The sequence below is a fragment of the Hyla sarda genome, chromosome 8 (genome assembly GCF_029499605.1).
Source record: "Hyla sarda isolate aHylSar1 chromosome 8, aHylSar1.hap1, whole genome shotgun sequence".
Classification (NCBI taxonomy): domain Eukaryota; kingdom Metazoa; phylum Chordata; class Amphibia; order Anura; family Hylidae; genus Hyla; species Hyla sarda.
The window spans coordinates 117,298,609-117,313,937 of NC_079196.1; the positions used below are offsets into that span (position 1 = coordinate 117,298,609).

The following is a 15,329-nucleotide window of genomic DNA, read 5'->3' on the forward strand; positions in this document are numbered from 1 at the left end:
CAGTTTACATCTAGCCCGTGGCATTGAATGGCATTTTAAAAGTGCTAAGGGTCCTGGTGCAATAATCCTCCCATGAGGATCAGCCTCAACGGCTTTGTAGATTGCACTCATGTCAGCAACTCCATATACATTTTTTTTTCTTCATGCTTCTTTCTTCATCCTTTTTTCTTTCTGTCATTCAGACTTTCATTCATTCGATCTCTCTCACTCACTTGCTTTAACTCATTTGTTCTCACTCACTCACTCACTCACTCACTCAATCACTCACTCACTCATTCACTCTCACTCACTCTCACTCACTCGCTCACTAAGTCAGTCTCTCTCTCTCTCTCTCTCTTTTTCTTTTTATATATATTTTTTTCCGTCTTCTTCTTCTTCTTCTTCTTCTTCTTCTTCTTCAGACCCTGTCATAGCACTAATGCCTTTCCAATACCACCAGCAGATGGAGACACTCCATTGCAACATTGGTTGTGAGCAGCAGTTTCTAAAAACAAATGCCTCATGGCGGATTTCCCATCCATCAATGGATGGTAAATTTTGTTTTTATCATTCACTGACCACAGAAACCAATGCATGGTCAAGCAACAGCAATGACACACCCTTGTGTATAGGCATGAGACCCTCATGTCATTTAACAGGATTCAGCACCACCCACAAGACAGCTACCTGTCATGTCATGTCAAACCTGCACAGGTGTGCTAGATTATTATTATTTAGTTTTATTTTATTTTTTTACACCAATCAGTGTGCAAACATGGTCATTAAAACGCTAAATGAATAGACGTTCATAAACCAGTCAGTGCAACTCATCATTTTGGTCTCCAATTCTCAAACTCAAATTCTCACCCACGGAGGATTAAATGAGAATCTTTCTTGTTTAACACTGGAATGGGGTGGTGCACTGTTCACTACCCGAAGATACTGCCACATCGGGTCAATGCATAGGGCGACAGAAGCAAGCTTCCAAATCAGCTCCCTTTCTCAAAAATCCATTTAATTTATGGTCCCCAGATAGGGAACGTATGTATCAGTATGTGCTCACAAGTCACCCAAGTGCAAGTATTCACACAAAAAAAAACGTGCCTCAGGATGCGATCTGTCGCAAGATCCTTTCTTTTTTTACACTTGATCTAAGCCAAAAGGCCTAGAGGGGATAACCGGGAAAGGGGTGGACCCAACCATGTCCCCTTCATGAGCACTCACATTACTCATAGGAATGGAAGGAAGGCTGGCAGCCAACCAGCCTCCCATACACTTTCTGGGTGGGTGGCAGTCAGCCACCCATACATACATACAGCACAGGCTAAACCCACATCATCACTTAAAAAAAGGACAGGCGACCATTGCACTCTGATGGAGCATTTAGCAATGCAATCCATAGCCTGGCTTTTGCCTGAACCCCCATCACTCCTCCTCTTGCATATAAGACAATATTTCAGATCTGCATATGAAAACAACACGCCTACCTTTGTTGCACATAGCTGCCTGCCTGTCTCTAGTTACCCCACTGGCTGTAGCTGCGTCCCTTCCGACATGGAATAACACCAACTGTAACGATAAACTGAAAATTAACAGTATAAACCTGCATCATTTTGGACTCTGGTATTTGCTGAATCCGGGTGACCTGACAATCGATGGTGGTGCCGCTGGTGATTCTGGCCTTCTTGGAATCTGTTGGGCCTATGTGTTAGCTCACACATCACTTGGGTATCCATGGTAACTACCACAACATGGTCATCTGCAGTTTACATCTAGCCCGTGGCATTGAATGGCATTTTAAAAGTGCTAAGGGTCCTGGTGCAATAATCCTCCCATGAGGATCAGCCTCAACGGCTTTGTAGATTGCACTCATGTCAGCAACTCCATATACATTTTTTTTTCTTCATGCTTCTTTCTTCATCCTTTTTTCTTTCTGTCATTCAGACTTTCATTCATTCGATCTCTCTCACTCACTTGCTTTAACTCATTTGTTCTCACTCACTCACTCACTCACTCAATCACTCACTCACTCATTCACTCTCACTCACTCTCACTCTCTCACTCACTCGCTCACTAAGTCAGTCTCTCTCTCTCTCTCTCTTTTTCTTTTTATATATATTTTTTTCCGTCTTCTTCTTCTTCTTCTTCTTCTTCTTCTTCTTCTTCTTCTTCAGACCCTGTCATAGCACTAATGCCTTTCCAATACCACCAGCAGATGGAGACACTCCATTGCAACATTGGTTGTGAGCAGCAGTTTCTAAAAACAAATGCCTCATGGCGGATTTCCCATCCATCAATGGATGGTAAATTTTGTTTTTATCATTCACTGACCACAGAAACCAATGCATGGTCAAGCAACAGCAATGACACACCCTTGTGTATAGGCATGAGACCCTCATGTCATTTAACAGGATTCAGCACCACCCACAAGACAGCTACCTGTCATGTCATGTCAAACCTGCACAGGTGTGCTAGATTATTATTATTTAGTTTTATTTTATTTTTTTACACCAATCAGTGTGCAAACATGGTCATTAAAACGCTAAATGAATAGACGTTCATAAACCAGTCAGTGCAACTCATCATTTTGGTCTCCAATTCTCAAACTCAAATTCTCACCCACGGAGGATTAAATGAGAATCTTTCTTGTTTAACACTGGAATGGGGTGGTGCACTGTTCACTACCCGAAGATACTGCCACATCGGGTCAATGCATAGGGCGACAGAAGCAAGCTTCCAAATCAGCTCCCTTTCTCAAAAATCCATTTAATTTATGGTCCCCAGATAGGGAACGTATGTATCAGTATGTGCTCACAAGTCACCCAAGTGCAAGTATTCACACAAAAAAAAACGTGCCTCAGGATGCGATCTGTCGCAAGATCCTTTCTTTTTTTACACTTGATCTAAGCCAAAAGGCCTAGAGGGGATAACCGGGAAAGGGGTGGACCCAACCATGTCCCCTTCATGAGCACTCACATTACTCATAGGAATGGAAGGAAGGCTGGCAGCCAACCAGCCTCCCATACACTTTCTGGGTGGGTGGCAGTCAGCCACCCATACATACATACAGCACAGGCTAAACCCACATCATCACTTAAAAAAAGGACAGGCGACCATTGCACTCTGATGGAGCATTTAGCAATGCAATCCATAGCCTGGCTTTTGCCTGAACCCCCATCACTCCTCCTCTTGCATATAAGACAATATTTCAGATCTGCATATGAAAACAACACGCCTACCTTTGTTGCACATAGCTGCCTGCCTGTCTCTAGTTACCCCACTGGCTGTAGCTGCGTCCCTTCCGACATGGAATAACACCAACTGTAACGATAAACTGAAAATTAACAGTATAAACCTGCATCATTTTGGACTCTGGTATTTGCTGAATCCGGGTGACCTGACAATCGATGGTGGTGCCGCTGGTGATTCTGGCCTTCTTGGAATCTGTTGGGCCTATGTGTTAGCTCACACATCACTTGGGTATCCATGGTAACTACCACAACATGGTCATCTGCAGTTTACATCTAGCCCGTGGCATTGAATGGCATTTTAAAAGTGCTAAGGGTCCTGGTGCAATAATCCTCCCATGAGGATCAGCCTCAACGGCTTTGTAGATTGCACTCATGTCAGCAACTCCATATACATTTTTTTTTCTTCATGCTTCTTTCTTCATCCTTTTTTCTTTCTGTCATTCAGACTTTCATTCATTCGATCTCTCTCACTCACTTGCTTTAACTCATTTGTTCTCACTCACTCACTCACTCACTCAATCACTCACTCACTCATTCACTCTCACTCACTCTCACTCTCTCACTCACTCGCTCACTAAGTCAGTCTCTCTCTCTCTCTCTCTTTTTCTTTTTATATATATTTTTTTCCGTCTTCTTCTTCTTCTTCTTCTTCTTCTTCAGACCCTGTCATAGCACTAATGCCTTTCCAATACCACCAGCAGATGGAGACACTCCATTGCAACATTGGTTGTGAGCAGCAGTTTCTAAAAACAAATGCCTCATGGCGGATTTCCCATCCATCAATGGATGGTAAATTTTGTTTTTATCATTCACTGACCACAGAAACCAATGCATGGTCAAGCAACAGCAATGACACACCCTTGTGTATAGGCATGAGACCCTCATGTCATTTAACAGGATTCAGCACCACCCACAAGACAGCTACCTGTCATGTCATGTCAAACCTGCACAGGTGTGCTAGATTATTATTATTTAGTTTTATTTTATTTTTTTACACCAATCAGTGTGCAAACATGGTCATTAAAACACTAAATGAATAGACGTTCATAAACCAGTCAGTGCAACTCATCATTTTGGTCTCCAATTCTCAAACTCAAATTCTCACCCACGGAGGATTAAATGAGAATCTTTCTTGTTTAACACTGGAATGGGGTGGTGCACTGTTCACTACCCGAAGATACTGCCACATCGGGTCAATGCATAGGGCGACAGAAGCAAGCTTCCAAATCAGCTCCCTTTCTCAAAAATCCATTTAATTTATGGTCCCCAGATAGGGAACGTATGTATCAGTATGTGCTCACAAGTCACCCAAGTGCAAGTATTCACACAAAAAAAAACGTGCCTCAGGATGCGATCTGTCGCAAGATCCTTTCTTTTTTTACACTTGATCTAAGCCAAAAGGCCTAGAGGGGATAACCGGGAAAGGGGTGGACCCAACCATGTCCCCTTCATGAGCACTCACATTACTCATAGGAATGGAAGGAAGGCTGGCAGCCAACCAGCCTCCCATACACTTTCTGGGTGGGTGGCAGTCAGCCACCCATACATACATACAGCACAGGCTAAACCCACATCATCACTTAAAAAAAGGACAGGCGACCATTGCACTCTGATGGAGCATTTAGCAATGCAATCCATAGCCTGGCTTTTGCCTGAACCCCCATCACTCCTCCTCTTGCATATAAGACAATATTTCAGATCTGCATATGAAAACAACACGCCTACCTTTGTTGCACATAGCTGCCTGCCTGTCTCTAGTTACCCCACTGGCTGTAGCTGCGTCCCTTCCGACATGGAATAACACCAACTGTAACGATAAACTGAAAATTAACAGTATAAACCTGCATCATTTTGGACTCTGGTATTTGCTGAATCCGGGTGACCTGACAATCGATGGTGGTGCCGCTGGTGATTCTGGCCTTCTTGGAATCTGTTGGGCCTATGTGTTAGCTCACACATCACTTGGGTATCCATGGTAACTACCACAACATGGTCATCTGCAGTTTACATCTAGCCCGTGGCATTGAATGGCATTTTAAAAGTGCTAAGGGTCCTGGTGCAATAATCCTCCCATGAGGATCAGCCTCAACGGCTTTGTAGATTGCACTCATGTCAGCAACTCCATATACATTTTTTTTTCTTCATGCTTCTTTCTTCATCCTTTTTTCTTTCTGTCATTCAGACTTTCATTCATTCGATCTCTCTCACTCACTTGCTTTAACTCATTTGTTCTCACTCACTCACTCACTCACTCAATCACTCACTCACTCATTCACTCTCACTCACTCTCACTCTCTCACTCACTCGCTCACTAAGTCAGTCTCTCTCTCTCTCTCTCTTTTTCTTTTTATATATATTTTTTTCCGTCTTCTTCTTCTTCTTCTTCTTCTTCTTCTTCAGACCCTGTCATAGCACTAATGCCTTTCCAATACCACCAGCAGATGGAGACACTCCATTGCAACATTGGTTGTGAGCAGCAGTTTCTAAAAACAAATGCCTCATGGCGGATTTCCCATCCATCAATGGATGGTAAATTTTGTTTTTATCATTCACTGACCACAGAAACCAATGCATGGTCAAGCAACAGCAATGACACACCCTTGTGTATAGGCATGAGACCCTCATGTCATTTAACAGGATTCAGCACCACCCACAAGACAGCTACCTGTCATGTCATGTCAAACCTGCACAGGTGTGCTAGATTATTATTATTTAGTTTTATTTTATTTTTTTACACCAATCAGTGTGCAAACATGGTCATTAAAACGCTAAATGAATAGACGTTCATAAACCAGTCAGTGCAACTCATCATTTTGGTCTCCAATTCTCAAACTCAAATTCTCACCCACGGAGGATTAAATGAGAATCTTTCTTGTTTAACACTGGAATGGGGTGGTGCACTGTTCACTACCCGAAGATACTGCCACATCGGGTCAATGCATAGGGCGACAGAAGCAAGCTTCCAAATCAGCTCCCTTTCTCAAAAATCCATTTAATTTATGGTCCCCAGATAGGGAACGTATGTATCAGTATGTGCTCACAAGTCACCCAAGTGCAAGTATTCACACAAAAAAAAACGTGCCTCAGGATGCGATCTGTCGCAAGATCCTTTCTTTTTTTACACTTGATCTAAGCCAAAAGGCCTAGAGGGGATAACCGGGAAAGGGGTGGACCCAACCATGTCCCCTTCATGAGCACTCACATTACTCATAGGAATGGAAGGAAGGCTGGCAGCCAACCAGCCTCCCATACACTTTCTGGGTGGGTGGCAGTCAGCCACCCATACATACATACAGCACAGGCTAAACCCACATCATCACTTAAAAAAAGGACAGGCGACCATTGCACTCTGATGGAGCATTTAGCAATGCAATCCATAGCCTGGCTTTTGCCTGAACCCCCATCACTCCTCCTCTTGCATATAAGACAATATTTCAGATCTGCATATGAAAACAACACGCCTACCTTTGTTGCACATAGCTGCCTGCCTGTCTCTAGTTACCCCACTGGCTGTAGCTGCGTCCCTTCCGACATGGAATAACACCAACTGTAACGATAAACTGAAAATTAACAGTATAAACCTGCATCATTTTGGACTCTGGTATTTGCTGAATCCGGGTGACCTGACAATCGATGGTGGTGCCGCTGGTGATTCTGGCCTTCTTGGAATCTGTTGGGCCTATGTGTTAGCTCACACATCACTTGGGTATCCATGGTAACTACCACAACATGGTCATCTGCAGTTTACATCTAGCCCGTGGCATTGAATGGCATTTTAAAAGTGCTAAGGGTCCTGGTGCAATAATCCTCCCATGAGGATCAGCCTCAACGGCTTTGTAGATTGCACTCATGTCAGCAACTCCATATACATTTTTTTTTCTTCATGCTTCTTTCTTCATCCTTTTTTCTTTCTGTCATTCAGACTTTCATTCATTCGATCTCTCTCACTCACTTGCTTTAACTCATTTGTTCTCACTCACTCACTCACTCACTCAATCACTCACTCACTCATTCACTCTCACTCACTCTCACTCTCTCACTCACTCGCTCACTAAGTCAGTCTCTCTCTCTCTTTTTCTTTTTATATATATTTTTTTCCGTCTTCTTCTTCTTCTTCTTCTTCTTCTTCTTCAGACCCTGTCATAGCACTAATGCCTTTCCAATACCACCAGCAGATGGAGACACTCCATTGCAACATTGGTTGTGAGCAGCAGTTTCTAAAAACAAATGCCTCATGGCGGATTTCCCATCCATCAATGGATGGTAAATTTTGTTTTTATCATTCACTGACCACAGAAACCAATGCATGGTCAAGCAACAGCAATGACACACCCTTGTGTATAGGCATGAGACCCTCATGTCATTTAACAGGATTCAGCACCACCCACAAGACAGCTACCTGTCATGTCATGTCAAACCTGCACAGGTGTGCTAGATTATTATTATTTAGTTTTATTTTATTTTTTTACACCAATCAGTGTGCAAACATGGTCATTAAAACGCTAAATGAATAGACGTTCATAAACCAGTCAGTGCAACTCATCATTTTGGTCTCCAATTCTCAAACTCAAATTCTCACCCACGGAGGATTAAATGAGAATCTTTCTTGTTTAACACTGGAATGGGGTGGTGCACTGTTCACTACCCGAAGATACTGCCACATCGGGTCAATGCATAGGGCGACAGAAGCAAGCTTCCAAATCAGCTCCCTTTCTCAAAAATCCATTTAATTTATGGTCCCCAGATAGGGAACGTATGTATCAGTATGTGCTCACAAGTCACCCAAGTGCAAGTATTCACACAAAAAAAAAACGTGCCTCAGGATGCGATCTGTCGCAAGATCCTTTCTTTTTTTACACTTGATCTAAGCCAAAAGGCCTAGAGGGGATAACCGGGAAAGGGGTGGACCCAACCATGTCCCCTTCATGAGCACTCACATTACTCATAGGAATGGAAGGAAGGCTGGCAGCCAACCAGCCTCCCATACACTTTCTGGGTGGGTGGCAGTCAGCCACCCATACATACATACAGCACAGGCTAAACCCACATCATCACTTAAAAAAAGGACAGGCGACCATTGCACTCTGATGGAGCATTTAGCAATGCAATCCATAGCCTGGCTTTTGCCTGAACCCCCATCACTCCTCCTCTTGCATATAAGACAATATTTCAGATCTGCATATGAAAACAACACGCCTACCTTTGTTGCACATAGCTGCCTGCCTGTCTCTAGTTACCCCACTGGCTGTAGCTGCGTCCCTTCCGACATGGAATAACACCAACTGTAACGATAAACTGAAAATTAACAGTATAAACCTGCATCATTTTGGACTCTGGTATTTGCTGAATCCGGGTGACCTGACAATCGATGGTGGTGCCGCTGGTGATTCTGGCCTTCTTGGAATCTGTTGGGCCTATGTGTTAGCTCACACATCACTTGGGTATCCATGGTAACTACCACAACATGGTCATCTGCAGTTTACATCTAGCCCGTGGCATTGAATGGCATTTTAAAAGTGCTAAGGGTCCTGGTGCAATAATCCTCCCATGAGGATCAGCCTCAACGGCTTTGTAGATTGCACTCATGTCAGCAACTCCATATACATTTTTTTTTCTTCATGCTTCTTTCTTCATCCTTTTTTCTTTCTGTCATTCAGACTTTCATTCATTCGATCTCTCTCACTCACTTGCTTTAACTCATTTGTTCTCACTCACTCACTCACTCACTCAATCACTCACTCACTCATTCACTCTCACTCACTCTCACTCTCTCACTCACTCGCTCACTAAGTCAGTCTCTCTCTCTCTTTTTCTTTTTATATATATTTTTTTCCGTCTTCTTCTTCTTCTTCTTCTTCTTCTTCTTCAGACCCTGTCATAGCACTAATGCCTTTCCAATACCACCAGCAGATGGAGACACTCCATTGCAACATTGGTTGTGAGCAGCAGTTTCTAAAAACAAATGCCTCATGGCGGATTTCCCATCCATCAATGGATGGTAAATTTTGTTTTTATCATTCACTGACCACAGAAACCAATGCATGGTCAAGCAACAGCAATGACACACCCTTGTGTATAGGCATGAGACCCTCATGTCATTTAACAGGATTCAGCACCACCCACAAGACAGCTACCTGTCATGTCATGTCAAACCTGCACAGGTGTGCTAGATTATTATTATTTAGTTTTATTTTATTTTTTTACACCAATCAGTGTGCAAACATGGTCATTAAAACGCTAAATGAATAGACGTTCATAAACCAGTCAGTGCAACTCATCATTTTGGTCTCCAATTCTCAAACTCAAATTCTCACCCACGGAGGATTAAATGAGAATCTTTCTTGTTTAACACTGGAATGGGGTGGTGCACTGTTCACTACCCGAAGATACTGCCACATCGGGTCAATGCATAGGGCGACAGAAGCAAGCTTCCAAATCAGCTCCCTTTCTCAAAAATCCATTTAATTTATGGTCCCCAGATAGGGAACGTATGTATCAGTATGTGCTCACAAGTCACCCAAGTGCAAGTATTCACACAAAAAAAAAACGTGCCTCAGGATGCGATCTGTCGCAAGATCCTTTCTTTTTTTACACTTGATCTAAGCCAAAAGGCCTAGAGGGGATAACCGGGAAAGGGGTGGACCCAACCATGTCCCCTTCATGAGCACTCACATTACTCATAGGAATGGAAGGAAGGCTGGCAGCCAACCAGCCTCCCATACACTTTCTGGGTGGGTGGCAGTCAGCCACCCATACATACATACAGCACAGGCTAAACCCACATCATCACTTAAAAAAAGGACAGGCGACCATTGCACTCTGATGGAGCATTTAGCAATGCAATCCATAGCCTGGCTTTTGCCTGAACCCCCATCACTCCTCCTCTTGCATATAAGACAATATTTCAGATCTGCATATGAAAACAACACGCCTACCTTTGTTGCACATAGCTGCCTGCCTGTCTCTAGTTACCCCACTGGCTGTAGCTGCGTCCCTTCCGACATGGAATAACACCAACTGTAACGATAAACTGAAAATTAACAGTATAAACCTGCATCATTTTGGACTCTGGTATTTGCTGAATCCGGGTGACCTGACAATCGATGGTGGTGCCGCTGGTGATTCTGGCCTTCTTGGAATCTGTTGGGCCTATGTGTTAGCTCACACATCACTTGGGTATCCATGGTAACTACCACAACATGGTCATCTGCAGTTTACATCTAGCCCGTGGCATTGAATGGCATTTTAAAAGTGCTAAGGGTCCTGGTGCAATAATCCTCCCATGAGGATCAGCCTCAACGGCTTTGTAGATTGCACTCATGTCAGCAACTCCATATACATTTTTTTTTCTTCATGCTTCTTTCTTCATCCTTTTTTCTTTCTGTCATTCAGACTTTCATTCATTCGATCTCTCTCACTCACTTGCTTTAACTCATTTGTTCTCACTCACTCACTCACTCACTCAATCACTCACTCACTCATTCACTCTCACTCACTCTCACTCTCTCACTCACTCGCTCACTAAGTCAGTCTCTCTCTCTCTCTCTCTTTTTCTTTTTATATATATTTTTTTCCGTCTTCTTCTTCTTCTTCTTCTTCTTCAGACCCTGTCATAGCACTAATGCCTTTCCAATACCACCAGCAGATGGAGACACTCCATTGCAACATTGGTTGTGAGCAGCAGTTTCTAAAAACAAATGCCTCATGGCGGATTTCCCATCCATCAATGGATGGTAAATTTTGTTTTTATCATTCACTGACCACAGAAACCAATGCATGGTCAAGCAACAGCAATGACACACCCTTGTGTATAGGCATGAGACCCTCATGTCATTTAACAGGATTCAGCACCACCCACAAGACAGCTACCTGTCATGTCATGTCAAACCTGCACAGGTGTGCTAGATTATTATTATTTAGTTTTATTTTATTTTTTTACACCAATCAGTGTGCAAACATGGTCATTAAAACGCTAAATGAATAGACGTTCATAAACCAGTCAGTGCAACTCATCATTTTGGTCTCCAATTCTCAAACTCAAATTCTCACCCACGGAGGATTAAATGAGAATCTTTCTTGTTTAACACTGGAATGGGGTGGTGCACTGTTCACTACCCGAAGATACTGCCACATCGGGTCAATGCATAGGGCGACAGAAGCAAGCTTCCAAATCAGCTCCCTTTCTCAAAAATCCATTTAATTTATGGTCCCCAGATAGGGAACGTATGTATCAGTATGTGCTCACAAGTCACCCAAGTGCAAGTATTCACACAAAAAAAAACGTGCCTCAGGATGCGATCTGTCGCAAGATCCTTTCTTTTTTTACACTTGATCTAAGCCAAAAGGCCTAGAGGGGATAACCGGGAAAGGGGTGGACCCAACCATGTCCCCTTCATGAGCACTCACATTACTCATAGGAATGGAAGGAAGGCTGGCAGCCAACCAGCCTCCCATACACTTTCTGGGTGGGTGGCAGTCAGCCACCCATACATACATACAGCACAGGCTAAACCCACATCATCACTTAAAAAAAGGACAGGCGACCATTGCACTCTGATGGAGCATTTAGCAATGCAATCCATAGCCTGGCTTTTGCCTGAACCCCCATCACTCCTCCTCTTGCATATAAGACAATATTTCAGATCTGCATATGAAAACAACACGCCTACCTTTGTTGCACATAGCTGCCTGCCTGTCTCTAGTTACCCCACTGGCTGTAGCTGCGTCCCTTCCGACATGGAATAACACCAACTGTAACGATAAACTGAAAATTAACAGTATAAACCTGCATCATTTTGGACTCTGGTATTTGCTGAATCCGGGTGACCTGACAATCGATGGTGGTGCCGCTGGTGATTCTGGCCTTCTTGGAATCTGTTGGGCCTATGTGTTAGCTCACACATCACTTGGGTATCCATGGTAACTACCACAACATGGTCATCTGCAGTTTACATCTAGCCCGTGGCATTGAATGGCATTTTAAAAGTGCTAAGGGTCCTGGTGCAATAATCCTCCCATGAGGATCAGCCTCAACGGCTTTGTAGATTGCACTCATGTCAGCAACTCCATATACATTTTTTTTTCTTCATGCTTCTTTCTTCATCCTTTTTTCTTTCTGTCATTCAGACTTTCATTCATTCGATCTCTCTCACTCACTTGCTTTAACTCATTTGTTCTCACTCACTCACTCACTCACTCAATCACTCACTCACTCATTCACTCTCACTCACTCTCACTCTCTCACTCACTCGCTCACTAAGTCAGTCTCTCTCTCTCTCTCTCTTTTTCTTTTTATATATATTTTTTTCCGTCTTCTTCTTCTTCTTCTTCTTCTTCAGACCCTGTCATAGCACTAATGCCTTTCCAATACCACCAGCAGATGGAGACACTCCATTGCAACATTGGTTGTGAGCAGCAGTTTCTAAAAACAAATGCCTCATGGCGGATTTCCCATCCATCAATGGATGGTAAATTTTGTTTTTATCATTCACTGACCACAGAAACCAATGCATGGTCAAGCAACAGCAATGACACACCCTTGTGTATAGGCATGAGACCCTCATGTCATTTAACAGGATTCAGCACCACCCACAAGACAGCTACCTGTCATGTCATGTCAAACCTGCACAGGTGTGCTAGATTATTATTATTTAGTTTTATTTTATTTTTTTACACCAATCAGTGTGCAAACATGGTCATTAAAACGCTAAATGAATAGACGTTCATAAACCAGTCAGTGCAACTCATCATTTTGGTCTCCAATTCTCAAACTCAAATTCTCACCCACGGAGGATTAAATGAGAATCTTTCTTGTTTAACACTGGAATGGGGTGGTGCACTGTTCACTACCCGAAGATACTGCCACATCGGGTCAATGCATAGGGCGACAGAAGCAAGCTTCCAAATCAGCTCCCTTTCTCAAAAATCCATTTAATTTATGGTCCCCAGATAGGGAACGTATGTATCAGTATGTGCTCACAAGTCACCCAAGTGCAAGTATTCACACAAAAAAAAACGTGCCTCAGGATGCGATCTGTCGCAAGATCCTTTCTTTTTTTACACTTGATCTAAGCCAAAAGGCCTAGAGGGGATAACCGGGAAAGGGGTGGACCCAACCATGTCCCCTTCATGAGCACTCACATTACTCATAGGAATGGAAGGAAGGCTGGCAGCCAACCAGCCTCCCATACACTTTCTGGGTGGGTGGCAGTCAGCCACCCATACATACATACAGCACAGGCTAAACCCACATCATCACTTAAAAAAAGGACAGGCGACCATTGCACTCTGATGGAGCATTTAGCAATGCAATCCATAGCCTGGCTTTTGCCTGAACCCCCATCACTCCTCCTCTTGCATATAAGACAATATTTCAGATCTGCATATGAAAACAACACGCCTACCTTTGTTGCACATAGCTGCCTGCCTGTCTCTAGTTACCCCACTGGCTGTAGCTGCGTCCCTTCCGACATGGAATAACACCAACTGTAACGATAAACTGAAAATTAACAGTATAAACCTGCATCATTTTGGACTCTGGTATTTGCTGAATCCGGGTGACCTGACAATCGATGGTGGTGCCGCTGGTGATTCTGGCCTTCTTGGAATCTGTTGGGCCTATGTGTTAGCTCACACATCACTTGGGTATCCATGGTAACTACCACAACATGGTCATCTGCAGTTTACATCTAGCCCGTGGCATTGAATGGCATTTTAAAAGTGCTAAGGGTCCTGGTGCAATAATCCTCCCATGAGGATCAGCCTCAACGGCTTTGTAGATTGCACTCATGTCAGCAACTCCATATACATTTTTTTTTCTTCATGCTTCTTTCTTCATCCTTTTTTCTTTCTGTCATTCAGACTTTCATTCATTCGATCTCTCTCACTCACTTGCTTTAACTCATTTGTTCTCACTCACTCACTCACTCACTCAATCACTCACTCACTCATTCACTCTCACTCACTCTCACTCTCTCACTCACTCGCTCACTAAGTCAGTCTCTCTCTCTCTTTTTCTTTTTATATATATTTTTTTCCGTCTTCTTCTTCTTCTTCTTCTTCTTCTTCTTCAGACCCTGTCATAGCACTAATGCCTTTCCAATACCACCAGCAGATGGAGACACTCCATTGCAACATTGGTTGTGAGCAGCAGTTTCTAAAAACAAATGCCTCATGGCGGATTTCCCATCCATCAATGGATGGTAAATTTTGTTTTTATCATTCACTGACCACAGAAACCAATGCATGGTCAAGCAACAGCAATGACACACCCTTGTGTATAGGCATGAGACCCTCATGTCATTTAACAGGATTCAGCACCACCCACAAGACAGCTACCTGTCATGTCATGTCAAACCTGCACAGGTGTGCTAGATTATTATTATTTAGTTTTATTTTATTTTTTTACACCAATCAGTGTGCAAACATGGTCATTAAAACGCTAAATGAATAGACGTTCATAAACCAGTCAGTGCAACTCATCATTTTGGTCTCCAATTCTCAAACTCAAATTCTCACCCACGGAGGATTAAATGAGAATCTTTCTTGTTTAACACTGGAATGGGGTGGTGCACTGTTCACTACCCGAAGATACTGCCACATCGGGTCAATGCATAGGGCGACAGAAGCAAGCTTCCAAATCAGCTCCCTTTCTCAAAAATCCATTTAATTTATGGTCCCCAGATAGGGAACGTATGTATCAGTATGTGCTCACAAGTCACCCAAGTGCAAGTATTCACACAAAAAAAAACGTGCCTCAGGATGCGATCTGTCGCAAGATCCTTTCTTTTTTTACACTTGATCTAAGCCAAAAGGCCTAGAGGGGATAACCGGGAAAGGGGTGGACCCAACCATGTCCCCTTCATGAGCACTCACATTACTCATAGGAATGGAAGGAAGGCTGGCAGCCAACCAGCCTCCCATACACTTTCTGGGTGGGTGGCAGTCAGCCACCCATACATACATACAGCACAGGCTAAACCCACATCATCACTTAAAAAAAGGACAGGCGACCATTGCACTCTGATGGAGCATTTAGCAATGCAATCCATAGCCTGGCTTTTGCCTGAACCCCCATCACTCCTCCTCTTGCATATAAGA

The 15,329-nt window shown here is 43.3% G+C and overlaps 9 pseudogenes; all 9 read right to left on the reverse strand.

Annotated features, from left to right (window-relative positions):
• Nucleotides 1-891: 891 nt before the first annotated feature.
• Nucleotides 892-1,155, reverse strand: LOC130287184 (U2 spliceosomal RNA; annotated as a pseudogene).
• A 1,488-nt stretch (nt 1,156-2,643) lies between these two features.
• LOC130287185 (U2 spliceosomal RNA) lies at nt 2,644-2,907 on the reverse strand (annotated as a pseudogene).
• Nucleotides 2,908-4,380: 1,473 nt separating this feature from the next.
• On the reverse strand, nt 4,381-4,644 carry LOC130287186 (U2 spliceosomal RNA; annotated as a pseudogene).
• Nucleotides 4,645-6,120: 1,476 nt separating this feature from the next.
• LOC130287188 (U2 spliceosomal RNA) lies at nt 6,121-6,384 on the reverse strand (annotated as a pseudogene).
• Nucleotides 6,385-7,854: 1,470 nt separating this feature from the next.
• Nucleotides 7,855-8,119, reverse strand: LOC130288097 (U2 spliceosomal RNA; annotated as a pseudogene).
• A 1,470-nt stretch (nt 8,120-9,589) lies between these two features.
• On the reverse strand, nt 9,590-9,854 carry LOC130288098 (U2 spliceosomal RNA; annotated as a pseudogene).
• Nucleotides 9,855-11,324: 1,470 nt separating this feature from the next.
• On the reverse strand, nt 11,325-11,588 carry LOC130287189 (U2 spliceosomal RNA; annotated as a pseudogene).
• A 1,470-nt stretch (nt 11,589-13,058) lies between these two features.
• On the reverse strand, nt 13,059-13,322 carry LOC130287190 (U2 spliceosomal RNA; annotated as a pseudogene).
• A 1,470-nt stretch (nt 13,323-14,792) lies between these two features.
• LOC130287191 (U2 spliceosomal RNA) lies at nt 14,793-15,056 on the reverse strand (annotated as a pseudogene).
• Between the last annotated feature and the right edge of the window lie 273 nt (nt 15,057-15,329).